This window comes from Cololabis saira, unplaced genomic scaffold (genome assembly GCF_033807715.1).
Source record: "Cololabis saira isolate AMF1-May2022 unplaced genomic scaffold, fColSai1.1 scf039, whole genome shotgun sequence".
Taxonomy (NCBI): Eukaryota; Metazoa; Chordata; class Actinopteri; order Beloniformes; family Belonidae; genus Cololabis; species Cololabis saira.
The window spans coordinates 290,001-312,500 of record NW_026906203.1 but is presented as its reverse complement, the minus strand read 5'-3'; the positions used below and the strand labels follow the sequence as shown (position 1 = coordinate 312,500).

At 45.5% G+C, this 22,500-nt stretch overlaps 56 non-coding genes and 4 pseudogenes across 56 annotated transcripts; all 60 read right to left on the bottom strand.

The window, feature by feature from the left end:
- Window positions 1-171: 171 nt before the first annotated feature.
- Window positions 172-290, bottom strand: LOC133431026 (5S ribosomal RNA). Its single transcript, XR_009775426.1, has one exon. It is a non-coding gene; the product is annotated as a 5S ribosomal RNA (ribosomal RNA).
- Window positions 291-489: 199 nt separating this feature from the next.
- On the bottom strand, window positions 490-608 carry LOC133430924 (5S ribosomal RNA). Its single transcript, XR_009775329.1, has one exon. It is a non-coding gene; the product is annotated as a 5S ribosomal RNA (ribosomal RNA).
- A 217-nt stretch (window positions 609-825) lies between these two features.
- On the bottom strand, window positions 826-944 carry LOC133430512 (5S ribosomal RNA). The gene has a single exon (XR_009774975.1). It is a non-coding gene; the product is annotated as a 5S ribosomal RNA (ribosomal RNA).
- A 217-nt stretch (window positions 945-1,161) lies between these two features.
- LOC133430831 (5S ribosomal RNA) lies at window positions 1,162-1,280 on the bottom strand. Its single transcript, XR_009775240.1, has one exon. It is a non-coding gene; the product is annotated as a 5S ribosomal RNA (ribosomal RNA).
- A 217-nt stretch (window positions 1,281-1,497) lies between these two features.
- Window positions 1,498-1,616, bottom strand: LOC133430979 (5S ribosomal RNA). The gene has a single exon (XR_009775381.1). It is a non-coding gene; the product is annotated as a 5S ribosomal RNA (ribosomal RNA).
- Window positions 1,617-1,815: 199 nt separating this feature from the next.
- LOC133431208 (5S ribosomal RNA) lies at window positions 1,816-1,934 on the bottom strand. Its single transcript, XR_009775600.1, has one exon. It is a non-coding gene; the product is annotated as a 5S ribosomal RNA (ribosomal RNA).
- Window positions 1,935-2,133: 199 nt separating this feature from the next.
- LOC133430522 (5S ribosomal RNA) lies at window positions 2,134-2,252 on the bottom strand. Its single transcript, XR_009774985.1, has one exon. It is a non-coding gene; the product is annotated as a 5S ribosomal RNA (ribosomal RNA).
- Window positions 2,253-2,469: 217 nt separating this feature from the next.
- LOC133431088 (5S ribosomal RNA) lies at window positions 2,470-2,588 on the bottom strand. The gene has a single exon (XR_009775485.1). It is a non-coding gene; the product is annotated as a 5S ribosomal RNA (ribosomal RNA).
- A 199-nt stretch (window positions 2,589-2,787) lies between these two features.
- On the bottom strand, window positions 2,788-2,906 carry LOC133430718 (5S ribosomal RNA). Its single transcript, XR_009775170.1, has one exon. It is a non-coding gene; the product is annotated as a 5S ribosomal RNA (ribosomal RNA).
- Window positions 2,907-3,123: 217 nt separating this feature from the next.
- Window positions 3,124-3,242, bottom strand: LOC133430892 (5S ribosomal RNA). The gene has a single exon (XR_009775298.1). It is a non-coding gene; the product is annotated as a 5S ribosomal RNA (ribosomal RNA).
- Window positions 3,243-3,441: 199 nt separating this feature from the next.
- On the bottom strand, window positions 3,442-3,560 carry LOC133430717 (5S ribosomal RNA). The gene has a single exon (XR_009775169.1). It is a non-coding gene; the product is annotated as a 5S ribosomal RNA (ribosomal RNA).
- Window positions 3,561-3,777: 217 nt separating this feature from the next.
- LOC133430890 (5S ribosomal RNA) lies at window positions 3,778-3,896 on the bottom strand. Its single transcript, XR_009775296.1, has one exon. It is a non-coding gene; the product is annotated as a 5S ribosomal RNA (ribosomal RNA).
- Window positions 3,897-4,095: 199 nt separating this feature from the next.
- On the bottom strand, window positions 4,096-4,214 carry LOC133431197 (5S ribosomal RNA). Its single transcript, XR_009775590.1, has one exon. It is a non-coding gene; the product is annotated as a 5S ribosomal RNA (ribosomal RNA).
- A 199-nt stretch (window positions 4,215-4,413) lies between these two features.
- On the bottom strand, window positions 4,414-4,532 carry LOC133431207 (5S ribosomal RNA). Its single transcript, XR_009775599.1, has one exon. It is a non-coding gene; the product is annotated as a 5S ribosomal RNA (ribosomal RNA).
- Window positions 4,533-4,731: 199 nt separating this feature from the next.
- On the bottom strand, window positions 4,732-4,850 carry LOC133430936 (5S ribosomal RNA). The gene has a single exon (XR_009775340.1). It is a non-coding gene; the product is annotated as a 5S ribosomal RNA (ribosomal RNA).
- Window positions 4,851-5,067: 217 nt separating this feature from the next.
- Window positions 5,068-5,186, bottom strand: LOC133430830 (5S ribosomal RNA). Its single transcript, XR_009775239.1, has one exon. It is a non-coding gene; the product is annotated as a 5S ribosomal RNA (ribosomal RNA).
- A 217-nt stretch (window positions 5,187-5,403) lies between these two features.
- Window positions 5,404-5,522, bottom strand: LOC133430471 (5S ribosomal RNA). The gene has a single exon (XR_009774935.1). It is a non-coding gene; the product is annotated as a 5S ribosomal RNA (ribosomal RNA).
- A 199-nt stretch (window positions 5,523-5,721) lies between these two features.
- Window positions 5,722-5,840, bottom strand: LOC133431156 (5S ribosomal RNA). Its single transcript, XR_009775551.1, has one exon. It is a non-coding gene; the product is annotated as a 5S ribosomal RNA (ribosomal RNA).
- Window positions 5,841-6,057: 217 nt separating this feature from the next.
- On the bottom strand, window positions 6,058-6,176 carry LOC133430642 (5S ribosomal RNA). The gene has a single exon (XR_009775098.1). It is a non-coding gene; the product is annotated as a 5S ribosomal RNA (ribosomal RNA).
- Window positions 6,177-9,269: 3,093 nt separating this feature from the next.
- On the bottom strand, window positions 9,270-9,392 carry LOC133430776 (5S ribosomal RNA; annotated as a pseudogene).
- Window positions 9,393-9,609: 217 nt separating this feature from the next.
- On the bottom strand, window positions 9,610-9,728 carry LOC133430829 (5S ribosomal RNA). Its single transcript, XR_009775238.1, has one exon. It is a non-coding gene; the product is annotated as a 5S ribosomal RNA (ribosomal RNA).
- Window positions 9,729-9,945: 217 nt separating this feature from the next.
- LOC133430578 (5S ribosomal RNA) lies at window positions 9,946-10,064 on the bottom strand. Its single transcript, XR_009775037.1, has one exon. It is a non-coding gene; the product is annotated as a 5S ribosomal RNA (ribosomal RNA).
- Window positions 10,065-10,281: 217 nt separating this feature from the next.
- On the bottom strand, window positions 10,282-10,400 carry LOC133431114 (5S ribosomal RNA). Its single transcript, XR_009775511.1, has one exon. It is a non-coding gene; the product is annotated as a 5S ribosomal RNA (ribosomal RNA).
- Window positions 10,401-10,599: 199 nt separating this feature from the next.
- Window positions 10,600-10,718, bottom strand: LOC133430683 (5S ribosomal RNA). Its single transcript, XR_009775137.1, has one exon. It is a non-coding gene; the product is annotated as a 5S ribosomal RNA (ribosomal RNA).
- A 217-nt stretch (window positions 10,719-10,935) lies between these two features.
- Window positions 10,936-11,054, bottom strand: LOC133430889 (5S ribosomal RNA). The gene has a single exon (XR_009775295.1). It is a non-coding gene; the product is annotated as a 5S ribosomal RNA (ribosomal RNA).
- A 199-nt stretch (window positions 11,055-11,253) lies between these two features.
- Window positions 11,254-11,372, bottom strand: LOC133431196 (5S ribosomal RNA). Its single transcript, XR_009775589.1, has one exon. It is a non-coding gene; the product is annotated as a 5S ribosomal RNA (ribosomal RNA).
- Window positions 11,373-11,571: 199 nt separating this feature from the next.
- On the bottom strand, window positions 11,572-11,690 carry LOC133430619 (5S ribosomal RNA). Its single transcript, XR_009775076.1, has one exon. It is a non-coding gene; the product is annotated as a 5S ribosomal RNA (ribosomal RNA).
- Window positions 11,691-11,907: 217 nt separating this feature from the next.
- LOC133430577 (5S ribosomal RNA) lies at window positions 11,908-12,026 on the bottom strand. The gene has a single exon (XR_009775036.1). It is a non-coding gene; the product is annotated as a 5S ribosomal RNA (ribosomal RNA).
- Window positions 12,027-12,225: 199 nt separating this feature from the next.
- On the bottom strand, window positions 12,226-12,344 carry LOC133431070 (5S ribosomal RNA). Its single transcript, XR_009775468.1, has one exon. It is a non-coding gene; the product is annotated as a 5S ribosomal RNA (ribosomal RNA).
- A 199-nt stretch (window positions 12,345-12,543) lies between these two features.
- LOC133430748 (5S ribosomal RNA) lies at window positions 12,544-12,662 on the bottom strand (annotated as a pseudogene).
- A 216-nt stretch (window positions 12,663-12,878) lies between these two features.
- On the bottom strand, window positions 12,879-12,997 carry LOC133430492 (5S ribosomal RNA). The gene has a single exon (XR_009774956.1). It is a non-coding gene; the product is annotated as a 5S ribosomal RNA (ribosomal RNA).
- A 199-nt stretch (window positions 12,998-13,196) lies between these two features.
- Window positions 13,197-13,315, bottom strand: LOC133430731 (5S ribosomal RNA). Its single transcript, XR_009775182.1, has one exon. It is a non-coding gene; the product is annotated as a 5S ribosomal RNA (ribosomal RNA).
- A 199-nt stretch (window positions 13,316-13,514) lies between these two features.
- Window positions 13,515-13,633, bottom strand: LOC133430521 (5S ribosomal RNA). The gene has a single exon (XR_009774984.1). It is a non-coding gene; the product is annotated as a 5S ribosomal RNA (ribosomal RNA).
- Window positions 13,634-13,832: 199 nt separating this feature from the next.
- Window positions 13,833-13,951, bottom strand: LOC133430987 (5S ribosomal RNA). The gene has a single exon (XR_009775388.1). It is a non-coding gene; the product is annotated as a 5S ribosomal RNA (ribosomal RNA).
- A 199-nt stretch (window positions 13,952-14,150) lies between these two features.
- Window positions 14,151-14,269, bottom strand: LOC133431234 (5S ribosomal RNA). The gene has a single exon (XR_009775624.1). It is a non-coding gene; the product is annotated as a 5S ribosomal RNA (ribosomal RNA).
- Window positions 14,270-14,468: 199 nt separating this feature from the next.
- LOC133430640 (5S ribosomal RNA) lies at window positions 14,469-14,587 on the bottom strand. The gene has a single exon (XR_009775096.1). It is a non-coding gene; the product is annotated as a 5S ribosomal RNA (ribosomal RNA).
- Window positions 14,588-14,786: 199 nt separating this feature from the next.
- LOC133431031 (5S ribosomal RNA) lies at window positions 14,787-14,905 on the bottom strand. The gene has a single exon (XR_009775431.1). It is a non-coding gene; the product is annotated as a 5S ribosomal RNA (ribosomal RNA).
- Window positions 14,906-15,121: 216 nt separating this feature from the next.
- On the bottom strand, window positions 15,122-15,240 carry LOC133430639 (5S ribosomal RNA). The gene has a single exon (XR_009775095.1). It is a non-coding gene; the product is annotated as a 5S ribosomal RNA (ribosomal RNA).
- A 223-nt stretch (window positions 15,241-15,463) lies between these two features.
- Window positions 15,464-15,582, bottom strand: LOC133430565 (5S ribosomal RNA). The gene has a single exon (XR_009775026.1). It is a non-coding gene; the product is annotated as a 5S ribosomal RNA (ribosomal RNA).
- A 199-nt stretch (window positions 15,583-15,781) lies between these two features.
- LOC133431015 (5S ribosomal RNA) lies at window positions 15,782-15,900 on the bottom strand. Its single transcript, XR_009775416.1, has one exon. It is a non-coding gene; the product is annotated as a 5S ribosomal RNA (ribosomal RNA).
- A 199-nt stretch (window positions 15,901-16,099) lies between these two features.
- LOC133430961 (5S ribosomal RNA) lies at window positions 16,100-16,218 on the bottom strand. Its single transcript, XR_009775363.1, has one exon. It is a non-coding gene; the product is annotated as a 5S ribosomal RNA (ribosomal RNA).
- A 199-nt stretch (window positions 16,219-16,417) lies between these two features.
- Window positions 16,418-16,536, bottom strand: LOC133430930 (5S ribosomal RNA). The gene has a single exon (XR_009775334.1). It is a non-coding gene; the product is annotated as a 5S ribosomal RNA (ribosomal RNA).
- Window positions 16,537-16,735: 199 nt separating this feature from the next.
- Window positions 16,736-16,854, bottom strand: LOC133430965 (5S ribosomal RNA). Its single transcript, XR_009775367.1, has one exon. It is a non-coding gene; the product is annotated as a 5S ribosomal RNA (ribosomal RNA).
- A 216-nt stretch (window positions 16,855-17,070) lies between these two features.
- Window positions 17,071-17,189, bottom strand: LOC133431176 (5S ribosomal RNA). The gene has a single exon (XR_009775570.1). It is a non-coding gene; the product is annotated as a 5S ribosomal RNA (ribosomal RNA).
- A 199-nt stretch (window positions 17,190-17,388) lies between these two features.
- On the bottom strand, window positions 17,389-17,507 carry LOC133430705 (5S ribosomal RNA). The gene has a single exon (XR_009775157.1). It is a non-coding gene; the product is annotated as a 5S ribosomal RNA (ribosomal RNA).
- Window positions 17,508-17,706: 199 nt separating this feature from the next.
- On the bottom strand, window positions 17,707-17,825 carry LOC133430517 (5S ribosomal RNA). Its single transcript, XR_009774980.1, has one exon. It is a non-coding gene; the product is annotated as a 5S ribosomal RNA (ribosomal RNA).
- A 199-nt stretch (window positions 17,826-18,024) lies between these two features.
- LOC133430581 (5S ribosomal RNA) lies at window positions 18,025-18,143 on the bottom strand. Its single transcript, XR_009775040.1, has one exon. It is a non-coding gene; the product is annotated as a 5S ribosomal RNA (ribosomal RNA).
- Window positions 18,144-18,342: 199 nt separating this feature from the next.
- On the bottom strand, window positions 18,343-18,461 carry LOC133430828 (5S ribosomal RNA). Its single transcript, XR_009775237.1, has one exon. It is a non-coding gene; the product is annotated as a 5S ribosomal RNA (ribosomal RNA).
- Window positions 18,462-18,678: 217 nt separating this feature from the next.
- On the bottom strand, window positions 18,679-18,797 carry LOC133430694 (5S ribosomal RNA). The gene has a single exon (XR_009775147.1). It is a non-coding gene; the product is annotated as a 5S ribosomal RNA (ribosomal RNA).
- Window positions 18,798-18,996: 199 nt separating this feature from the next.
- Window positions 18,997-19,115, bottom strand: LOC133431175 (5S ribosomal RNA). The gene has a single exon (XR_009775569.1). It is a non-coding gene; the product is annotated as a 5S ribosomal RNA (ribosomal RNA).
- Window positions 19,116-19,314: 199 nt separating this feature from the next.
- On the bottom strand, window positions 19,315-19,433 carry LOC133430595 (5S ribosomal RNA). The gene has a single exon (XR_009775053.1). It is a non-coding gene; the product is annotated as a 5S ribosomal RNA (ribosomal RNA).
- Window positions 19,434-19,649: 216 nt separating this feature from the next.
- Window positions 19,650-19,768, bottom strand: LOC133430491 (5S ribosomal RNA). The gene has a single exon (XR_009774955.1). It is a non-coding gene; the product is annotated as a 5S ribosomal RNA (ribosomal RNA).
- Window positions 19,769-19,967: 199 nt separating this feature from the next.
- LOC133430662 (5S ribosomal RNA) lies at window positions 19,968-20,086 on the bottom strand. Its single transcript, XR_009775117.1, has one exon. It is a non-coding gene; the product is annotated as a 5S ribosomal RNA (ribosomal RNA).
- A 199-nt stretch (window positions 20,087-20,285) lies between these two features.
- LOC133430827 (5S ribosomal RNA) lies at window positions 20,286-20,404 on the bottom strand. The gene has a single exon (XR_009775236.1). It is a non-coding gene; the product is annotated as a 5S ribosomal RNA (ribosomal RNA).
- Window positions 20,405-20,621: 217 nt separating this feature from the next.
- Window positions 20,622-20,740, bottom strand: LOC133431087 (5S ribosomal RNA). Its single transcript, XR_009775484.1, has one exon. It is a non-coding gene; the product is annotated as a 5S ribosomal RNA (ribosomal RNA).
- A 199-nt stretch (window positions 20,741-20,939) lies between these two features.
- Window positions 20,940-21,058, bottom strand: LOC133430775 (5S ribosomal RNA; annotated as a pseudogene).
- Window positions 21,059-21,257: 199 nt separating this feature from the next.
- Window positions 21,258-21,376, bottom strand: LOC133431262 (5S ribosomal RNA). The gene has a single exon (XR_009775650.1). It is a non-coding gene; the product is annotated as a 5S ribosomal RNA (ribosomal RNA).
- A 217-nt stretch (window positions 21,377-21,593) lies between these two features.
- On the bottom strand, window positions 21,594-21,712 carry LOC133431174 (5S ribosomal RNA). The gene has a single exon (XR_009775568.1). It is a non-coding gene; the product is annotated as a 5S ribosomal RNA (ribosomal RNA).
- A 199-nt stretch (window positions 21,713-21,911) lies between these two features.
- LOC133430826 (5S ribosomal RNA) lies at window positions 21,912-22,030 on the bottom strand. The gene has a single exon (XR_009775235.1). It is a non-coding gene; the product is annotated as a 5S ribosomal RNA (ribosomal RNA).
- A 199-nt stretch (window positions 22,031-22,229) lies between these two features.
- Window positions 22,230-22,348, bottom strand: LOC133430774 (5S ribosomal RNA; annotated as a pseudogene).
- Between the last annotated feature and the right edge of the window lie 152 nt (window positions 22,349-22,500).

Sequence of the window (22,500 nt, the reverse complement as noted above, 5' to 3'; positions counted from 1 at the left end):
ATGGAGTTGAAGATAAGTCATAGAATATAAGTCATTAATTTGTTGGTTTTATTTGTTGGAGTTAAAGTGCCTTAACCATGTGCAAAACACTTTAGGACGTGAGCTGTCGCTGTTACCACGTTGAAATATGTGTGGGTAGATTAAGCGAGAGCGCTCTCTGCTGGTTGAAAATGCTTACAGCACCTGGTATTCCCAGGCGGTCTCCCATCCAAGTACTAACCAGGCCCGACCCTGCTTAGCTTCCGAGATCAGATGAGATCGGGCGCATCCAGGCTGGTATGGCCGTGAGCAGAATCTGCTGCTTGAAATACCTCTTATATGGAGTTGAAGATAAGTCATAGAATATAAGTCATTGATTTGTTGGTTTTATTTGTTGGAGTTAAAGTGCCTTAACCATGTGCAAAACACTTTAGGACGTGAGCTGTCGCTGTTACCACGTTGAAATATGTGTGGGTAGATTAAGCGAGAGCGCTCTCTGCTGGTTGAAAAAGCTTACAGCACCTGATATTCCCAGGCGGTCTCCCATCCAAGTACTAACCAGGCCCGATCCTGCTTAGCTTCCGAGATCAGACGAGATCGGGCGCATCCAGGCTGGTATGGCCGTAAGCTGAAGCTGCAGCTTGAAATACCTCTTATATGGAGTTGAAGATAAGTCATATAATATAAGTCATTGATTTGTTGGTGATAATAATTTAGAAGCGCTTATTTGTTGGAGTTAATGTGCCTTAACCATGTGCAAAACACTTTAGGACGTGAGCTGTCGCTGTTACCACGTTGAAATATGTGTGGGTAGATTAAGCGAGAGCGCTCTCTGCTGGTTGAAAAAGCTTACAGCACCTGGTATTCCCAGGCGGTCTCCCATCCAAGTCCTAACCAGGCCCGACCCTGCTTAGCTTCCGAGATCAGACGAGATCGGGAGCATCCAGGCTGGTATGGCCGTAAGCTGAAGCTGCAGCTTGAAATACCTCTTATATGGAGTTGAAGATAAGTCATATAATATAAGTCATTGATTTGTTTGTGATAATAATTTAGAAGCGCATATTTGTTGGAGTTAAAGTGCCTTAACCATGTGAAAAACACTTTAGGACGTGAGCTGTCGCTGTTACCACGTTGAAATATGTGTGGGTAGATTAAGCGAGAGTGCTCTCTGCTGGTTGAAAAAGCTTACAGCACCTGGTATTCCCAGGCGGTCTCCCATCCAAGTACTAACCAGGCCCGACCCTGCTTAGCTTCCGAGATCAGACGAGATCGGGCGCATCCAGGCTGGTATGGCCGTAAGCAGAAGCTGCTGCTTGAAATACCTCTTATATGGAGTTGAAGATAAGTCATATAATATAAGTCATTGATTTGTTGGTGATAATAATTTAGAAGCGTTAATTTGTTGGAGTTAAAGTGCCTTAACCATGTGAAAAACACTTTTGGACGTGAGCTGTCGCTGTTACCACGTTGAAATATGTGTGGGTAGATTAAGCGAGAGTGCTCTCTGCTGGTTGAACATGCTTACAGCACCTGGTATTCCCAGGCGGTCTCCCATCCAAGTACTAACCAGGCCCGACCCTGCTTAGCTTCCGAGATCAGACGAGATCGGGCGCATCCAGGCTGGTATGGCCATAAGCAGAAGCTGCAGCTTGAAATACCTCTTATATGGAGTTGAAGATAAGTCATAGAATATAAGTCATTGATTTGTTGGTTTTATTTGTTGGAATTAAAGTGCCTTAACCATGTGCAAAACACTTTAGGACGTGAGCTGTCGCTGTTACCACGTTGAAATATGTGTGGGTAGATTAAGCGAGAGCGCTCTCTGCTGGTTGAAAAAGCTTACAGCACCTGGTATTCCCAGGCGGTCTCCCATCCAAGTACTAACCAGGCCCGACCCTGCTTAGCTTCCGAGATCAGACGAGATCAGGCGCATCCAGGCTGGTACGGCCGTAAGCAGAATCTGCTGCTTGAAATACCTCTTATATGGAGTTGAAGATAAGTCATAGAATATAAGTCCTTGATTTGTTGGTTTTATTTGTTGGAGTTAAAGTGCCTTAACCATGTGCAAAACACTTTAGGACGTGAGCTGTCGCTGTTACCACGTTGAAATATGTGTGGGTAGATTAAGCGAGAGCGCTCTCTGCTGGTTGAAAAAGCTTACAGCACCTGATATTCCCAGGCGGTCTCCCATCCAAGTACTAACCAGGCCCGACCCTGCTTAGCTTCCGAGATCAGACAAGATCGGGCGCATCCAGGCTGGTATGGCCATAAGCAGAAGCTGCTGCTTGAAATACCTCTTATATGGAGTTGAAGATAAGTCATATAATATAAGTCATTGATTTGTTGGTGATAATAATTTAGAAGCGCTTATTTGTTGGAGTTAAAGTGCCTTAACCATGTGAAAAACACTTTTGGACGTGAGCTGTCGCTGTTACCACGTTGAAATATGTGTGGGTAGATTAAGCGAGAGCGCTCTCTGCTGGTTGAAAAAGCTTACAGCACCTGGTATTCCCAGGTGGTCTCCCATCCAAGTACTAACCAGGCCCGACCCTGCTTAGCTTCCGAGATCAGACGAGATCTGGCGCATCCAGGCTGGTATGGCCGTAAGCAGAAGCTGCAGCTTGAAATACCTCTTATATGTAGTTGAAGATAAGTCATAGAATATAAGTCATTGATTTGTTGGTTTTATTTGTTGGAGTTAAAGTGCCTTAACCATGTGCAAAACACTTTTGGACGTGAGCTGTCGCTCTTACCACGTTGAAATATGTGTGGGTAGATTAAGCGAGAGCGCTCTCTGCTGGTTGAAAATCCTTACAGCACCTGGTATTCCCAGGCGGTCTCCCATCCAAGTACAAACCAGGCCCGACCCTGCTTAGCTTCCGAGATCAGACATGATCGGGCGCATCCAGGCTGGTATGGCCATAAGCTGAAGCTGCAGCTTGAAATACTTCTTATATGGAGTTGAAGATAAGTCATATAATACAAGTCATTGATTTGTTGGTGATAATAGTTTAGAAGTGCTTATTTGTTGGAGTTAAAGTGCCTTAACCATGTGAAAAACACTTTTGGACGTGAGCTGTCACTGTTACCACGTTGAAATATGTGTGGGTAGATTAAGCGAGAGCGCTCTCTGCTGGTTGAAAATGCTTACAGCACCTGGTATTCCCAGGCGGTCTCCCATCCAAGTACTAACCAGGCCCGACCCTGCTTAGCTTCCGAGATCAGACGAGATCGGGCGCATCCAGGCTGGTATGGCCGTAAGCAGAAGCTGCAGCTTGAAATACCTCTTATATGGAGTTGAAGATAAGTCATAGAATATAAGTAATTGATTTGTTGGTTTTATTTGTTGGAGTTAAAGTGCCTTAACCATGTGCAAAACACTTTTGGACGTGAGCTGTCGCTCTTACCACGTTGAAATATGTGTGGGTAGATTAAGCGAGAGCGCTCTCTGCTGGTTGAAAATCCTTACAGCACCTGGTATTCCCAGGCGGTCTCCCATCCAAGTACAAACCAGGCCCGACCCTGCTTAGCTTCCGAGATCAGACATGATCGGGCGCATCCAGGCTGGTATGGCCATAAGCTGAAGCTGCAGCTTGAAATACTTCTTATATGGAGTTGAAGATAAGTCATATAATACAAGTCATTGATTTGTTGGTGATAATAGTTTAGAAGTGCTTATTTGTTGGAGTTAAAGTGCCTTAACCATGTGAAAAACACTTTTGGACGTGAGCTGTCACTGTTACCACGTTGAAATATGTGTGGGTAGATTAAGCGAGAGCGCTCTCTGCTGGTTGAAAATGCTTACAGCACCTGGTATTCCCAGGCGGTCTCCCATCCAAGTACTAACCAGGCCCGACCCTGCTTAGCTTCCGAGATCAGACGAGATCGGGCGCATCCAGGCTGGTATGGCCGTAAGCAGAAGCTGCAGCTTGAAATACCTCTTATATGGAGTTGAAGATAAGTCATAGAATATAAGTAATTGATTTGTTGGTTTTATTTGTTGGAGTTAAAGTGCCTTAACCATGTGCAAAACACTTTTGGACGTGAGCTGTCGCTCTTACCACGTTGAAATATGTGTGGGTAGATTAAGCGAGAGCGCTCTCTGCTGGTTGAAAAAGCTTAAAGCACCTGGTATTCCCAGGCGGTCTCCCATCCAAGTACTAACCAGGCCCGACCCTGCTTAGCTTCCGAGATCAGACGAGATCGGGCGCATCCAGGCTGGTATGGCCGTAAGCAGAAGCTGCAGCTTGAAATACCTCTTATATGGAGTTGAAGATAAGTCATAGAATATAAGTAATTGATTTGTTGGTTTTATTTGTTGGAGTTAAAGTGCCTTAACCATGTGCAAAACACTTTAGGACGTGAGCTGTCGCTGTTACCACGTTGAAATATGTGTGGGTAGATTAAGCGAGAGCGCTCTCTGCTGGTTGAAAAAGCTTACAGCACCTGGTATTCCCAGGCGGTCTCCCATCCAAGTACTAACCAGGCCCGACCCTGCTTAGCTTCCGAGATCAGACGAGATCAGGCGCATCCAGGCTGGTACGGCCGTAAGCAGAATCTGCTGCTTGAAATACCTCTTATATGGAGTTGAAGATAAGTCATAGAATATAAGTCCTTGATTTGTTGGTTTTATTTGTTGGAGTTAAAGTGCCTTAACCATGTGCAAAACACTTTAGGACGTGAGCTGTCGCTGTTACCACGTTGAAATATGTGTGGGTAGATTAAGCGAGAGCGCTCTCTGCTGGTTGAAAAAGCTTACAGCACCTGATATTCCCAGGCGGTCTCCCATCCAAGTACTAACCAGGCCCGACCCTGCTTAGCTTCCGAGATCAGACGAGATCGGGCGCATCCAGGCTGGTATGGCCGTAAGCTGAAGCTGCAGCTTGAAATACCTCTTATATGGAGTTGAAGATAAGTCATATAATATAAGTCATTGATTTGTTGGTGATAATAATTTAGAAGCGCTTATTTGTTGGAGTTAAAGTGCCTTAACCATGTGCAAAACACTTTAGGACGTGAGCTGTCGCTGTTACCACGTTGAAATATGTGTGGGTAGATTAAGCGAGAGCGCTCTCTGCTGGTTGAAAAAGCTTACAGCACCTGGTATTCCCAGGCGGTCTCCCATCCAAGTACTAACCAGGCCCGACCCTGCTTAGCTTCCGAGATCAGACGAGATCGGGCGCATCCAGGCTGGTATGGCCGTAAGCAGAAGCTGCAGCTTGAAATACCTCTTATATGGAGTTGAAGATAAGTCATATAATATTAGTCATTGATTTGTTGGTGATAATAATTTAGAAGCGCTTATTTGTTGGAGATAAAGTGCCTTAACCATGTGCAAAACACTTTAGGACGTGAGCTGTCGCTGTTACCACGTTGAAATATATGTGGGTAGATTAAGCGAGAGCGTTCTCTGCAGGTTGAAAAAGGTTACAGCACCTGGTATTCCCAGGTGGTCTCCCATCCAAGTACTAACCAGGCCCGACCCTGCTTAGCTTCCGAGATCAGACGTGATCGGGGGCATCCAGGCTGGTATGGCCGTAAGCAGAAGCTGCAGCTTGAAATACCTCTTATATGGAGTTGAAGATAAGTCATAGAATATAAGTCATTGATTTGTTGGTTTTATTTGTTGGAGTTAAAGTGCCTTAACCATGTGCAAAACACTTTAGGACGTGAGCTGTCGCTGTTACCACGTTGAAATATGTGTGGGTAGATTAAGCGAGAGCGCTCTCTGCTGGTTGAAAATGCTTACAGCACCTGGTATTCCCAGGCGGTCTCCCATCCAAGTACTAACCAGGCCCGACCCTGCTTAGCTTCCGAGATCAGACAAGATCGGGCGCATCCAGGCTGGTATGGCCGTAAGCAGAAGCTGCTGCTTGAAATACCTCTTATATGGAGTTGAAGATAAGTCATATAATATAAGTCATTGATTTGTTGGTGATAATAATTTAGAAGCGCTTATTTGTTGGAGTTAAAGTGCCTTAACCATGTGCAAAACACTTTAGGACGTGAGCTGTCGCTGTTACCACGTTGAAATATATGTGGGTAGATTAAGCGAGAGCGTTCTCTGCAGGTTGAAAAAGGTTACAGCACCTGGTATTCCCAGGCGGTCTCCCATCCAAGTACTAACCAGGCCCGACCCTGCTTAGCTTCCGAGATCAGACGAGATCAGGCGCATCCAGGCTGGTACGGCCGTAAGCAGAATCTGCTGCTTGAAATACCTCTTATATGGAGTTGAAGATAAGTCATAGAATATAAGTCCTTGATTTGTTGGTTTTATTTGTTGGAGTTAAAGTGCCTTAACCATGTGCAAAACACTTTAGGACGTGAGCTGTCGCTGTTACCACGTTGAAATATGTGTGGGTAGATTAAGCGAGAGCGCTCTCTGCTGGTTGAAAAAGCTTACAGCACCTGATATTCCCAGGCGATCTCCCAGCCAAGTCCCTATGCCGACCAATGGTTGAGCTCTGTTCAGCAGAGAGAGCGCTCAACCCGCCAATCATTGAGCGCTGTTGAGCAGCAGTGATCGCCAATCATCATTGAGCGAGACACGTCTGTACGGCGGCCATGACAGTCTGACACCTCAGGGGACAGTTTGAGTGAAATATTGATTAATCTGTGTTGAAACGCTACCGTTTATAAGCCGAATAGTAAGTGGCGTGACACTTATACACAGGATTAAATTTTACGTCCAAGCATCATCTCCTCGCTGCATTCACGCAACCAGTGCTTAATTTGTAAAGTGGGAGGTCCCGGAGCGCAGTGGCTCCGGTGCGAGAGAAAAAAAAAGAAGCGCAACACACACACACACACACACACACACACACACACACACACACACACACACACACACACACACACACACACACACACACACACACACACACACACACACACACACACACACACAGCTGGAGATTGCCCATCTCCAGTGCGCTTTTGGCTTTTACGCATGGAACGAAGAAACAATTGTTTCTGGCTGCTCATTTAAATGAGCACACACACACAGATGCGCTGTGTGAGACACATTAAGCAGCCCAACTGTCCTTTTTAGTAAGTGGCGTGACACTTATACACAGGATTCAATTTTACGTCCAAGCATCATCTCCTCGCTGCATTCACGCAACCAGTGCTTAATTTGTAAAGTGGGAGGTCCCGGAGCGCAGAGGATGAGTGGCTCCGGTGCGAGAGAAAAAAAAAGCGCAACACACACACACACACACACACACACACACACACACACACACACACACACACACACAAACACACACACACACACACACACACACACACACACACACACACACACACAGCTGGAGATTGCCCATCTCCAGTGCGCTTTTGGCTTTTACGCATGGAACGAAGAAACATAAAACAGCACACTCACACACAGATGCGCTGTGTGAGACACATTAAGCAGCCCAACTGTGCTTTTTAAGCCACATATATGTACTACTTGTGTAACTTTTACCATTATGCCGTTATGCCGTTATGAGCGCGCAGCGGTGCGCAAAAAGTATATTTATTTACAGGTTTACCGGAGCGCGCTCCGGCTTGCTCCCCCTCAAATTAAGCCCTGCACGCAACACATTGACGACTTGGCAGGCTCATAATCCGATTCTGGCGTATTTATGTGTTGTGTAAACTACGCCGAAGTCTCGGCAAACGCTGTGAGATGTAAATAATTGTGGCAACCTGAGTTTTCCATAAGCAGTATAGTATTTTGTACCGTTGTCTGTTTAGTTGTCTCCGTTCCGCTTATGGAGTTTGGCGTTGATGGCAGTGAACGCGTTTATGTTGCCATGGTTACCGGTCGCTTCATATACATAAATATTATGCTATCATAACATGTGGAAATCAATGTGTTTATGACGTTCACTGTCATATGTTTAATTCAACTGCAGATTTTGGTCACCTTTCACTAAATCAGTGGTGATCCTAGTTATTATTTGCATCAAATGTCGGCCGACGCGCTGGGCAGACCCCGCTGGGCGTGCCGACGTCTCGGCAGCCCCCGTGCGGGGAACCTCGGGAGCGGCCGGACCCCACCCCGCCTCGACGCACCGTTTTCTGGGTGGGTGTGGGTCCGCTGGAGCTGGGGGTTCAACCGCGAGCTCCGCAGCGTGGATGTAAAGGGTTTGAGAAACACCGTGCGTTCCGGAGGAATACACCGCCGCCAGAGCGGCAGCCGACGTCGGAGGTCGGCCTGCCCGGCGGTGGCGGGGCTCCGTGGGGGGACATGGGGCGGATCGACTTGGACGGACGGGCGGACGGGTTGTTTTTAACTGTTGTTTTGTTGCATCTGATATTGCTTTGTTTAAGCAGTTTGGGCTGCATTCTTGCTCTATAAATAAAGTTTATGATATTTATGATTGTTGTTATTTTAATAAAATATATTTTCTTGCATGATTACTTGAGAATAATGTGTCTTTTTTTTTTTTTTTAGATTGTGAGCAGAAAGACACAACTCTATTCAACCTGTTATTGCCATCATTAAAATTCTTTGTACACTTATTGGCTGCATACAGTTTTTGTATAAAATGCTGCTGCAACCTTTCACTTTCCAACAATAGACTAGGTAGAATGTCAGAAATGGGCTTATTTAACATTTTGGGGGTATTTAAAGTGGCTGTATCCAAATCTACTACAGTATGTACCAGGCTAAAAAAAAATAGTTTTAAGCCTCCTAATTACTACAATAACATAGGCCTAAAAACATAGGCATTGTAGTAATTGGGTGAACAGGATATAATATTAAAGTATCACATATCTACATGAACCCTCTCTGGCTTGTTCCTTATGAACAATAAGTTGTTTTTTTAGGTATTGGATGCAAATTCGCACATAATATCGTCACACTTAATTTGGATGTGAATTTGAAAATTGTGATATGATTTTTTTTTTCGTTGTCTCAGGTAATCTACAGAAGTTTCATGGTGATTAATTTACTTTTTTTTTCCCTGTTTAGCAGTAATGCATTGCCAGTGGAGTTGATATACTTATTTCTCTATATTGAAGCATTTCAGCAGATTTGAATTCAGCAATACTGAAGAGACTTAACCCCCAGATGTTGTATTTACCATGAGTTTTATTCTCCATTCATTAATACATCAATTATCATTAATAAATAATTTGCAAAGACACCACACACGTCTGAAAGACCGCTGAAGCGCTTCTTCATCTTTGCCACAGCCTGGGATCGAACCCACGACCTTCTGCTTCAAAGCTCCACCGCTTGGACACCTCCATCCCCAGGATCACCAGGATCACCCACACCCCAGGTTGACCATAGGGACTTGGGGGGGTCATGAGCCATTCCCAGGCGGTCTCCCATCCAAGTACTAACCAGGCCCGACCCTGCTTAGCTTCCGAGATCAGACGAGATCGGGCGCATCCAGGCTGGTATGGCCGTAAGCTGAAGCTGCAGCTTGAAATACCTCTTATATGGAGTTGAAGATAAGTCATATAATATAAGTCATTGATTTGTTGGTGATAATAATTTAGAAGCGCTTATTTGTTGGAGTTAAAGTGCCTTAACCATGTGCAAAACACTTTAGGACGTGAGCTGTCGCTGTTACCACGTTGAAATATGTGTGGGTAGATTAAGCGAGAGCGCTCTCTGCTGGTTGAAAAAGCTTACAGCACCTGGTATTCCCAGGCGGTCTCCCATCCAAGTACTAACCAGGCCCGACCCTGCTTAGCTTCCGAGATCAGACGAGATCGGGCGCATCCAGGCTGGTATGGCCGTAAGCAGAAGCTGCAGCTTGAAATACCTCTTATATGGAGTTGAAGATAAGTCATATAATATTAGTCATTGATTTGTTGGTGATAATAATTTAGAAGCGCTTATTTGTTGGAGATAAAGTGCCTTAACCATGTGCAAAACACTTTAGGACGTGAGCTGTCGCTGTTACCACGTTGAAATATATGTGGGTAGATTAAGCGAGAGCGTTCTCTGCAGGTTGAAAAAGGTTACAGCACCTGGTATTCCCAGGCGGTCTCCCATCCAAGTACTAACCAGGCCCGACCCTGCTTAGCTTCCGAGATCAGACAAGATCGGGCGCATCCAGGCTGGTATGGCCGTAAGCAGAAGCTGCTGCTTGAAATACCTCTTATATGGAGTTGAAGATAAGTCATATAATATAAGTCATTGATTTGTTGGTGATAATAATTTAGAAGCGCTTATTTGTTGGAGTTAAAGTGCCTTAACCATGTGAAAAACACTTTTGGACGTGAGCTGTCGCTGTTACCACGTTGAAATATGTGTGGGTAGATTAAGCGAGAGCGCTCTCTGCTGGTTGAAAAAGCTTACAGCACCTGGTATTCCCAGGCGGTCTCCCATCCAAGTACTAACCAGGCCCGACCCTGCTTAGCTTCCGAGATCAGACGAGATCTGGCGCATCCAGGCTGGTATGGCCGTAAGCAGAAGCTGCAGCTTGAAATACCTCTTATATGTAGTTGAAGATAAGTCATAGAATATAAGTCATTGATTTGTTGGTTTTATTTGTTGGAGTTAAAGTGCCTTAACCATGTGCAAAACACTTTTGGACGTGAGCTGTCGCTCTTACCACGTTGACATATGTGTGGGTAGATTAAGCGAGAGCGCTCTTTGCTGGTTGAAAAAGATTACAGCACCTGGTATTCCCAGGCGGTCTCCCATCAAAGTACAAACCAGGCCCGACCCTGCTTAGCTTCCGAGATCAGACAAGATCGGGCGCATCCAGGCTGGTATGGCCATAAGCTGAAGCTGCAGCTTGAAATAGTTCTTATATGGAGTTGAAGATAAGTCATATAATACAAGTCATTGATTTGTTGGTGATAATAATTTAGAAGCGCTTATTTGTTGGAGTTAAAGTGCCTTAACCATGTGAAAAACACTTTTGGACGTGAGCTGTCACTGTTACCACGTTGAAATATGTGTGGGTAGATTAAGCGAGAGCGCTCTCTGCTGGTTGAAAATGCTTACAGCACCTGGTATTCCCAGGCGGTCTCCCATCCAAGTACTAACCAGGCCCGACCCTGCTTAGCTTCCGAGATCAGACGAGATCGGGCGCATCCAGGCTGGTATGGCCGTAAGCAGAAGCTGCAACTTGAAATACCTCTTATATGGAGTTGAAGATAAATCATAGAATATAAGTAATTGATTTGTTGGTTTTATTTGTTGGAGTTAAAGTGCCTTAACCATGTGCAAAACACTTTTGGACGTGAGCTGTCGCTCTTACCACGTTGAAATATGTGTGGGTAGATTAAGCGAGAGCGCTCTCTGCTGGTTGAAAAAGCTTAAAGCACCTGGTATTCCCAGGCGGTCTCCCATCCAAGTACTAACCAGGCCCGACCCTGCTTAGCTTCCGAGATCAGACGAGATCGGGCGCATCCAGGCTGGTATGGCCGTAAGCAGAAGCTGCAGCTTGAAATACCTCTTATATGGAGTTGAAGATAAGTCATAGAATATAAGTAATTGATTTGTTGGTTTTATTTGTTGGAGTTAAAGTGCCTTAACCATGTGCAAAACACTTTAGGACGTGAGCTGTCGCTGTTACCACGTTGAAATATGTGTGGGTAGATTAAGCGAGAGCGCTCTCTGCAGGTTGAAAAAGCTTACAGCACCTGGTATTCCCAGGCTGTCTCCCATCCAAGTACTAACCAGGCCCGACCCTGCTTAGCTTCCGAGATCAGACGAGATCGGGCGCATCCAGGCTGGTATGGCCGTTAGCAGAAGCTGCAGCTTGAAATACCTCTTATATGGAGTTGAAGATAAGTCATATAATATAAGTCATTGATTTGTTGGTGATAATAATTTAGAAGCGCTTATTTGTTGGAGTTAAAGTGCCTTAACCATGTGCAAAACACTTTAGGACGTGAGCTTTCGCTGTTACCACGTTGAAATATATGTGGTTAGATTAAGCGAGAGCGTTCTCTGCAGGTTGAAAAAGCTTACAGCACCTGGTATTCCCAGGCGGTCTCCCATCCAAGTACTAACCAGGCCCCACCCTGCTTAGCTTCCGAGATCAGACGAGATCGGTCGCATCCAGGCTGGTATGGCAGTAAGCAGAAGCTGCAGCTTGAAATACCTCTTGTATGGAGTTGAAGATAAGTCATAGAATATAAGTCATTGATTTGTTGGTTTTATTTGTTGGAGTTAAAGTGCCTTAACCATGTGCAAAACACTTTAGGACGTGAGCTGTCGCTGTTACCACGTTGAAATATGTGTGGGTAGATTAAGCGAGAGCGTTCTCTGCTGGTTGAAAAAGCTTACAGCACCTGGTATTCCCAGACGGTCTCCCATCCAAGTACTAACCAGGCCCGACCCTGCTTAGCTTCCGAGATCAGACGAGACCGGGCGCATCCAGGCTGGTATGGCCGTAAGCAGAAGCTGCAGCTTGAAATACCTCTTATATGGAGTTGAAGATAAGTCATAGAATATAAGTCATTGATCTGTTGGTTTTATTTGTTGGAGTTAAAGTGCCTTAACCATGTGCAAAACACTTTAGGACGTGAGCTGTCGCTGTTACCACGTTGAAATATGTGTGGCTAGATTAAGCAAGAGCGTTCTCTGCTGGTTGAAAAAGCTTACAGCACCTGGTATTCCCAGGCAGTCTCCCATCCAAGAACTAACCAGGCCCGACCCTGCTTAGCTTCCGAGATCAGACGAGAACAGGCACATCCAGGCTGGTATGGCCGTAAGCAGAAGCTGCAGCTTGAAATACTTCTTATATGGAGTTGAAGATAAGTATATAATACAAGTCATTGATTTGTTGGTGATAATAATTTAGAAGCGCTTATTTGTTGGAGTTAAAGTGCCTTAACCATGTGCAAAACACTTTAGGACGTGAGCTGTCGCTGTTACCACGTTGAAATATGTGTGGGTAGATTAAGCGTGAGCGCTCTCTGCTGGTTGAAAAAGCTTACAGCACCTGGTATTCCCAGGCGGTCTCCCATCCAAGTACTAACCAGGCCCGACCCTGCTTAGCTTCCCAGATCAGACGAGATTGGGCGCATCCAGGCTGGTATGGCCGTAAGCAGAAGCTGCAGCTTGAAATACCTCTTACATGGAGTTGAAGATAAGTCATAGAATATAAGTCATTGATTTGTTGGTTTTATTTGTTGGAGTTAAAGTGCCTTAACCATGTGCAAAACACTTTAGGACGTGAGCTGTCGCTCTTACCACGTTGAAATATGTGTGGGTAGATTAAGCGAGAGCGCTCTCTGCTGGTTGAAAAAGCTTACAGCACCTGGTATTCCCAGGCGGTCTCTCATCCAAGTACTAACCAGGCCCGACCCTGCTTAGCTTCCGAGATCAGACTAGATTGGGCGCATCCAGGCTGGTATGGCCGTAAGCAGAAGCTGCTGCTTGAAATACCTCTTATATGGAGTTGAAGATAAGTCATAGAATATAAGTCATTGATTTGTTGGTTTTTTTTGTTGGAGTTAAAGTGCCTTAACCATGTGCAAAACACTTTAGGACGTGAGCTGTCGCTGTTACCACGTTGAAATATGTGTGGGTAGATTAAGCGTGAGCGCTCTCTGCTGGTTGAAAAAGCTTACAGCACCTGGTATTCCAAGGCGGTCTCCCATCCAAGTACTAACAAGGCCCGACCCTGCTTAGCTTCCGAGATCAGATGAGATCGGGCGCATCCAGGCTGGTATGGCCGTAAGCAGAAGCTGCAGCTTGAAATACCTCTTATATGGAGTTGAAGATAAGTCATAGAATATAAGTCATTGATTTGTTGGTTTTATTTGTTGGAGTTAAAGTGCCTTAACCATGTGCAAAACACTTTAGGACATGAGCTGTCGCTGTTACCACGTTGAAATATGTGTGGGTAGATTAAGCGAGAGCGCTCTCTGCTGGTTGAAAAAGCTTACAGCACCTGGTATTCCCAGGCGGTCTCCCATCCAAGTACTAACCAGGCCCGACCCTGCTTAGCTTCCGAGATCAGACGAGATCAGGCGCATCCAGGCTGGTATGGCCGTAAGCAGAAGCTGCAGCTTGAAATACCTCTTATATGGAGTTGAAGATAAGTCATAGAATATAAGTCATTGATTTGTTGGTTTTATTTGTTGGAGTTAAAGTGCCTTAACCATGTGCAAAACACTTTAGGACGTGAGCTGTCGCTGTTACCACGTTGAAATATGTGTGGGTAGATTAAGCGTGAGCGCTCTCTGCTGGTTGAAAAAGCTTACAGCACCTGGTATTCCCAGGCGGTCTCCCATCCAAGTACTAACAAGGCCCGACCCTGCTTAGCTTCCGAGATCAGACGAGATCGGGCGCATCCAGGCTGGTATGGCCGTAAGCAGAAGCTGCAGCTTGAAATACCTCTTATATGGAGTTGAAGATAAGTCATAGAATATAAGTCATTGATTTGTTGGTTTTATTTGTTGGAGTTAAAGTGCCTTAACCATGTGCAAAACACTTTAGGACGTGAGCTGTCGCTGTTACCACGTTGAAATATGTGTGGCTAGATTAAGCGAGACCGTTCTCTGCTGGTTGAAAAAGCTTACAGCACCTGGTATTCCCAGGCGGTCTCCCATCCAAGTACTAACCAGGCCTGACCCTGCTTAGCTTCCGAGATCAGACGAGATTGGGCGCATCCAGGCTGGTATGGCCGTAAGCAGAAGCTGCAGCTTGAAATACCTCTGATATGGAGTTGAAGATAAGTCATAGAATATAAGTCATTGATTTGTTGGTTTTATTTGTTGGAGTTAAAGTGCCTTAACCATGTGCAAAACACTTTAGGACGTGAGCTGTCGCTGTTACCACGTTGAAATATGTGTGGGTAGATTAAGCGAGAGCGCTCTCTGCTGGTTGAAAAAGCTTACAGCACCTGGTATTCCCAGGCGGTCTCCCATCCAAGTACTAACCAGGCCCGACCCTGCTTAGCTTCCGAGATCAGACGAGATCGGGGACATCCAGGCTGGTATGGCCGTAAGCTGAAGCTGCAGCTTGAAATACTTCTTATATGGAGTTGAAGATAAGTATATAATACAAGTCATTGATTTGTTGGTGATAATAATTTAGAAGCGCTTATTTGTTGGAGTTAAAGTGCCTTAACCATGTGCAAAACACTTTAGGACGTGAGCTGTCGCTGTTACCACGTTGAAATATGTGTGGGTAGATTAAGCGAGAGCGCTCTCTGCTGGTTGAAAAAGCTGACAGCACCTGGTATTCCCAGGCGGTCTCCCATCCAAGTACTAACCAGGCCGGACCCTGCTTAGCTTCCGAGATCAGACGAGATCGGGCGCATCCAGGCTGGTATGGCCGTAAGCTGAAGCTGAAGCTGCAGCTTGAAATACCTCTTATATGGAGTTGAAGATAAGTCATATAATATAAGTCATTGATTTGTTGGTGATAATAATTTAGAAGCACTTATTTGTTGGAGTTAAAGTGCCTTAACCATGTGCAAAACACTTTAGGACGTGAGCTGTCGCTGTTACCATGTTGAAATATGTGTGGGTAGATTAAGCGAGAGCGCTCTCTGCTGGTTGAAAAAGCTTACAGCACCTGGTATTCCCAGGCGGTCTCCCATCCAAGTACTAACAAGGTCCGACCCTGCTTAGCTTCCGAGATCAGACGAGATCGGGCGCATCCAGGCTGGTATGGCCGTAAGCAGAAGCTGCAGCTTGAAATACCTCTTATATGGAGTTGAAGATAAGTCATAGAATATAAGTCATTGATTTGTTGGTTTTATTTGTTGGAGTTAAAGTGCCTTAACCATGTGCAAAACACTTTAGGACATGAGCTGTCGCTGTTACCACGTTGAAATTTGTGTGGGTAGATTAAGCGAGAGCGCTCTCTGCTGGTTGAAAAAGCTTACAGCACCTGGTATTCCCAGGCGGTCTCCCATCCAAGTACTAACCAGGCCCGACCCTGCTTAGCTTCCGAGATCAGACGAGATCGGGCGCATCCAGGCTGGTATGGCCGTAATCAGAAGCTGCAGCTTGAAATACCTCTTATATGGAGTTGAAGATAAGTCATAGAATATAAGTCATTGATTTGTTGGTTTTATTTGTTGGAGTTAAAGTGCCTTAACCATGTGCAAAACACTTTAGGACATGAGCTGTCGCTGTTACCACGTTGAAATTTGTGTGGGTAGATTAAGCGAGAGCGCTCTCTGCTGGTTGAAAAAGCTTACAGCACCTGGTATTCCCAGGCGGTCTCCCATCCAAGTACTAACCAGGCCCGACCCTGCTTAGCTTCCGAGATCAGATGAGATCGGGCGCATCCAGGCTGGTATGGCCGTAAGCAGAAGCTGCAGCTTGAAATACCTCTTATATGGAGTTGAAGATAAGTCATAGAATATAAGTCATTGATTTGTCGGTTTTATTTGTTGGAGTTAAAGTGCCTTAACCATGTGCAAAACACTTTTGGACGTGAGCTGTCGCTGTTACCACGTTGAAATATGTGTGGCTAGATTAAGCGAGACCGTTCTCTGCTGGTTGAAAAAGCCTACAGCACCTGGTATTCCCAGGCGGTCTCCCATCCAAGTACTAACCAGGCCCGACCCTGCTTAGCTTCCGAGATCAGACGAGATCGGGCGCATCCAGGCTGGTATGGCCGTAAGCAGAAGCTGCAGCTTGAAATACCTCTGATATGGAGTTGAAGATAAGTCATAGAATATAAGTCATTGATTTGTTGGTTTTATTTGTTGGAGTTAAAGTGCCTTAACCATGTGCAAAACACTTTAGGACGCGAGCTGTCGCTCTTACCACGTTGAAATATGTGTGGGTAGATTAAGCGAGACCGTTCTCTGCTGGTTGAAAAAGCTTACAGCACCTGGTATTCCCAGGCGGTCTCCCATCCAAGTACTAACCAGGCCCGACCCTGCTTAGCTTCCGAGATCAGACGAGATCGGGCACATCCAGGCTGGTATGGCCGTAAGCTGAAGCTGCAGCTTGAAATACTTCTTATATGGAGTTGAAGATAAGTATATAATACAAGTCATTGATTTGTTGGTGATAATAATTTAGAAGCGCTTATTTGTTGGAGTTAAAGTGCCTTAACCATGTGAAAAACACTTTTGGACGTGAGCTGTCGCTGTTACCACGTTGAAATATGTGTGGGTAGATTAAGCGAGAGCGCTGTCTGCTGGTTGAAAATGCTTACAGCACCTGGTATTCCCAGGCGGTCTCCCATCCAAGTACTAACCAGGCCCGACCCTGCTTAGCTTCCGAGATCAGACGAGATCGGGCTCATCCAGGCTGGTATGGCCGTAAGCAGAAGCTGCAGCTTGAAATACCTCTTATATGGAGTTGAAGATAAGTCATAGAATATAAGTCATTAATTTGTTGGTTTTATTTGTTGGAGTTAAAGTGCCTTAACCATGTGCAAAACACTTTAGGACGTGAGCTGTCGCTGTTACCACATTGAAATATGTGTGGGCAGATTAAGCGAGAGCGCTCTCTGCTGGTTGAAAAAGCTTACAGCACCTGGTATTCCCAGGCGGTCTACCATCCAAGTACTAACCAGGCCCGACCCTGCTCAGCTTCAGAGATCAGACGAGATCGGGCGCATCCAGGCTGGTATGGCCGTAAGCAGAAGCTGCAGCTTGAAATACCTCTGATATGGAGTTGAAGATAAGTCATAGAATATAAGTCATTGATTTGTTGGTTTTATTTGTTGGAGTTAAAGTGCCTTAACCATGTGCAAAACACTTTAGGACGTGAGCTGTCGCTCTTACCACGTTGAAATATGTGTGGGTAGATTAAGCGAGAGCGCTCTCTGCTGGTTGAAAAAGCTTACAGCACCTGGTATTCCCAGGCGGTCTCCCATCCAAGTACTAACCAGGCCCGAGCCTGCTTAGCTTCCAAGATCAGACGAGATCGGGCGCATCCAGGCTGGTATGGCCGTAAGCTGAAGCTGCAGCTTGAAATACCTCTTATATGGAGTTGAAGATAAGTCATAGACTATAAGTCATTGATTTGTTGGTTTTATTTGTTGGAGTTAAAGTGCCTTAACCATGTGCAAAACACTTCAGGACGTGAGCTGTCGCTGTTACCACGTTGAAATATGTGTGGGTAGATTAAGCGAGAGCGCTCTCTGCTGGTTGAAGAAGCTTACAGCACCTGGTATTCCCAGACGGTCTACCATCCAAGTACTAACCAGGCCCGACCCTGCTTAGCTTCCGATATCAGACGAGATCGGGCGCATCCAGGCTGGTATGGCCGTAAGCAGAAGCTGCAGCTTGAAATACCTCTTATATGGAGTTGAAGATAAGTCATAGAATATAAGTCATTGATTTGTTGGTTTTATTTGTTGGAGTTAAAGTGCCTTAACCATGTGCAAAACACTTTAGGACGTGAGCTGTCGCTCTTACCACGTTGAAATATGTGTGGGTAGATTAAGCGAGAGCGCTCTCTGCTGGTTGAAAAAGCTTACAGCACCTGGTATTCCCAGGCGGTCTCCCATCCAAGTACTAACCAGGCCCGACCCTGCTTAGCTTCCGAGATCAGACGAGATCGGGCGCATCCAGGCTGGTATGGCCGTAAGCTGAAGCTGCAGCTTGAAATACCTCTTATATGGAGTTGAAGATAAGTCATATAATATAAGTCATTGATTTGTTGGTGATAATAATTTAGAAGCACTTATTTGTTGGAGTTAAAGTGCCTTTACCATGTGCAAAACACTTTAGGACGTGAGCTGTCGCTGTTACCACGTTGAAATATGTGTGGGTAGATTAAGCGAGAGCGCTCTCTGCTGGTTGAAAAAGCTTACAGCACCTGGTATTCCCAGGCGGTCTCCCATCCAAGTACTAACCAGGCCCCACCCTGCTTAGCTTCCGAGATCAGACGAGATCGGACACATCCAGGCTGGTATGGCCTTAAGCAGAAGCTGCAGCTTGAAATACCTCTGATATGGAGTTGAAGATAAGTCATAGAATATAAGTCATTGATTTGTTGGTTTTATTTGTTGGAGTTAAGGTGCCTTAACCATGTGCAAAACACTTTAGGACGTGAGCTGTCGCTCTTACCACGTTGAAATATGTGTGGGTAGATTAAGCGAGAGCGCTCTCTGCTGGTTGAAAATGCTTACAGCACCTGGTATTCCCAGGCGGTCTCCCATCCAAGTACTAACCAGGCCCGACCCTGCTTAGCTTCCGAGATCAGACGAGATCGGGCTCATCCAGGCTGGTATGGCCGTAAGCAGAAGCTGCAGCTTGAAATACCTCTTATATGGAGTTGAAGATAAGTCATAGAATATAAGTCATTAATTTGTTGGTTTTATTTGTTGGAGTTAAAGTGCCTTTACCATGTGCAAAACACTTTAGGACGTGAGCTGTCGCTGTTATCACGTTGAAATATGTGTGGGTAGATTAAGCGAGACCGCTCTCTGCTGGTTGAAAAAGCTTAAAGCACCTGGTATTCCCAGGCGGTCTCCCATCCAAGTACTAACCAGGCCCGACCCTGCTTAGCTTCCAAGATCAGACGAGATCGGGCGCATCCAGGCTGGTATGGCCGTAAGCTGAAGCTGCAGCTTGAAATACCTCTTATATGGAGTTGAAGATAAGTCATACAAAAAAGTCATTTATTTGTTGGTGATAATAATTTAGAAGCGCATATTTGTTGGAGTTAAAGTGCCTTAACCATGTGCAAAACACTTTAGGACGTGAGCTGTCGCTGTTACCACGTTGAAATATGTGTGGGTAGATTAAGCGAGAGCGCTCTCTGCTGGTTGAAAAAGCTTACAGCACCTGGTATTCCCAGGCGGTCTCCCATCCAAGTACTAACCAGGCCCGACCCTGCTTAGCTAACGAGATCAGACGAGATCGGGCGCATCCAGGCTGGTATGGCCGTAAGCAGAAGCTGCAGCTTGAAATACCTCTTATATGGAGTTGAAGATAAGTCATAGAATATAAGTCATTGATTTGTTGGTTTTATTTGTTGGAGTTAAAGTGCCTTAACCATGTGCAAAACACTTCAGGACGTGAGCTGTCACTGTTACCACGTTGAAATATGTGTGGGTAGATTAAGCGAGAGCGCTCTCTGCTGGTTGAAAATGCTTACAGCACCTAGTATTCCCAGGCTGTCTCCCATCCAAGTACTAACCAGGCCCGACCCTGCTTAGCTTCCGAGATCAGACGAGATCGGGCGCATCCAGGCTGGTATGGCCGTAAGCAGAAGCTGCTGCTTGAAATACCTCTTATATGGAGTTGAAGATAAGTCATAGAATATAAGTCATTGATTTGTTGGTTTTATTTGTTGGAGTTAAAGTGCCTTAACCATGTGCAAAACACTTTAGGACGTGAGCTGTCGCTCTTAACACGTTGAAATATGTGTGGGTAGATTAAGCGAGAGCGCTCTCTGCTGGTTGAAAAAGCTTACAGCACCTGGTATTCCCAGGCGGTCTCCCATCCAAGTACTAACCAGGCCCGACCCTGCTTAGCTTCCGAGATCAGACGAGATCGGGCGCATCCAGGCTGGTATGGCCGTAAGCTGAAGCTGCAGCTTGAAATACCTCTTATATGGAGTTGAAGATAAGTCATATAATATAAGTCATTGATTTGTTGGTGATAATAATTTAGAAGCACTTATTTGTTGGAGTTAAAGTGCCTTTACCATGTGCAAAACACTTTAGGACGTGAGCTGTCGCTGTTACCACGTTGAAATATGTGTGGGTAGATTAAGCGAGAGCGCTCTCTGCTGGTTGAAAAAGCTTACAGCACCTGGTATTCCCAGGCGGTCTCCCATCCAAGTACTAACCAGGCCCGACCCTGCTTAGCTTCCGAGATCAGACAAGATCGGGCGCATCCAGGCTGGTATGGCCGTAAGCTGAAGCTGCAGCTTGAAATACTTCTTATATGGAGTTGAAGATAAGTCATAGAATATAAGTCATTGATTTGTTGGTTTTATTTGTTGGAGTTAAAGTGCCTTAACCATGTGCAAAACACTTCAGGACGTGAGCTGTCGCTGTTACCACGTTGAAATATGTGTGGGTAGATTAAGCGAGAGCGTTCTCTGCTGGTTGAAAAAGCTTACAGCCAGTGGTATTTCCAGGCGGTCTCACATCCAAGTACTAACCAGGCCCAACCCTGCTTGGCTTCCGAGATCAGACGAGAACGGGCGCATCCAGGCTGGTATGGCCGTAAGCAGAAGCTGCAGCTTGAAATACCTCTTATATGGAGTTGAAGATAAGTCATAGAATATAAGTCATTGATTTGTTGGTTTTATTTGTTGGAGTTAAAGTGCCTTAACCATGTGCAAAACACTTTAGGACGTGAGCTGTCGCTGTTACCACGTTGAAATATGTGTGGGTAGATTAAGCGAGAGCGCTCTCTGCTGGTTGAAAATGCTTACAGCACCTGGTATTCCCAGGCGGTCTCCCATCCAAGTACTAACCAGGCCCGACCCTGCTTAGCTTCCGAGATCAGACGAGATTGGGCGCATCCAGGCTGGTATGGCCGTAAGCTGAAGCTGCAGCTTGAAATACCTCTTATATGGAGTTGAAGATAAGTCATATAATATAAGTCATTGATTTGTTGGTGATAATAATTTAGAAGCGCTTATTTGTTGGAGTTAAAGTGCCTTAACCATGTGAAAAACACTTTTGGACGTGAGCTGTCGCTGTTACCACGTTGAAATATGTGTGGGTAGATTAAGCGAGAGCGCTCTCTGCTGGTTCAAAATGCTTACAGCACCTGGTATTCCCAGGCGGTCTCCCATCCAAGTACTAACCAGGCCCGACCCTGCTTAGCTTCCGAGATCAGACGAGATCGGGCTCATCCAGGCTGGTATGGCCGTAAGCAGAAGCTGCAGCTTGAAATACCTCTTATATGGAGTTGAAGATAAGTCATAGAATATAAGTCATTAATTTGTTGGTTTAATTTGTTGGAGTTAAAGTGCCTTAACCATGTGCAAAACACTTTAGGACGTGAGCTGTCGCTCTTACCACGTTGAAATATGTGTGGGTAGATTAAGCGAGAGCGCTCTCTGCTGGTTGAAAAAGCTTACAGCACCTGGTATTCCCAGGCGGTCTCCCATCCAAGTACTAACCAGGCCCGACCCTGCTTAGCTTCCGAGATCAGACGAGATCGGGCGCATCCAGGCTGGTATGGCCGTAAGCTGCAGCTGCAGCTTGAAATGCCTCTGATATGGAGTTGAAGATAAGTCATAGAATATAAGTCATTGATTTGTTGGTTTTATTTGTTGGAGTTAAAGTGCCTTAACCATGTGCAAAACACTTCAGGACGTGAGCTGTCGCTGTTACCACGTTGAAATATGTGTGGGTAGATTAAGCGAGAGCGTTCTCTGCTGGTTGAAAAAGCTTACAGCCAGTGGTATTTCCAGGCGGTCTCACATCCAAGTACTAACCAGGCCCAACCCTGCTTGGCTTCCGAGATCAGACGAGAACGGGCGCATCCAGGCTGGTATGGCCGTAAGCAGAAGCTGCAGCTTGAAATACCTCTTATATGGAGTTGAAGATAAGTCATAGAATATAAGTCATTGATTTGTTGGTTTTATTTGTTGGAGTTAAAGTGCCTTAACCATGTGCAAAACCCTTTAGGACGTGAGCTGTCGCTGTTACCACGTTGA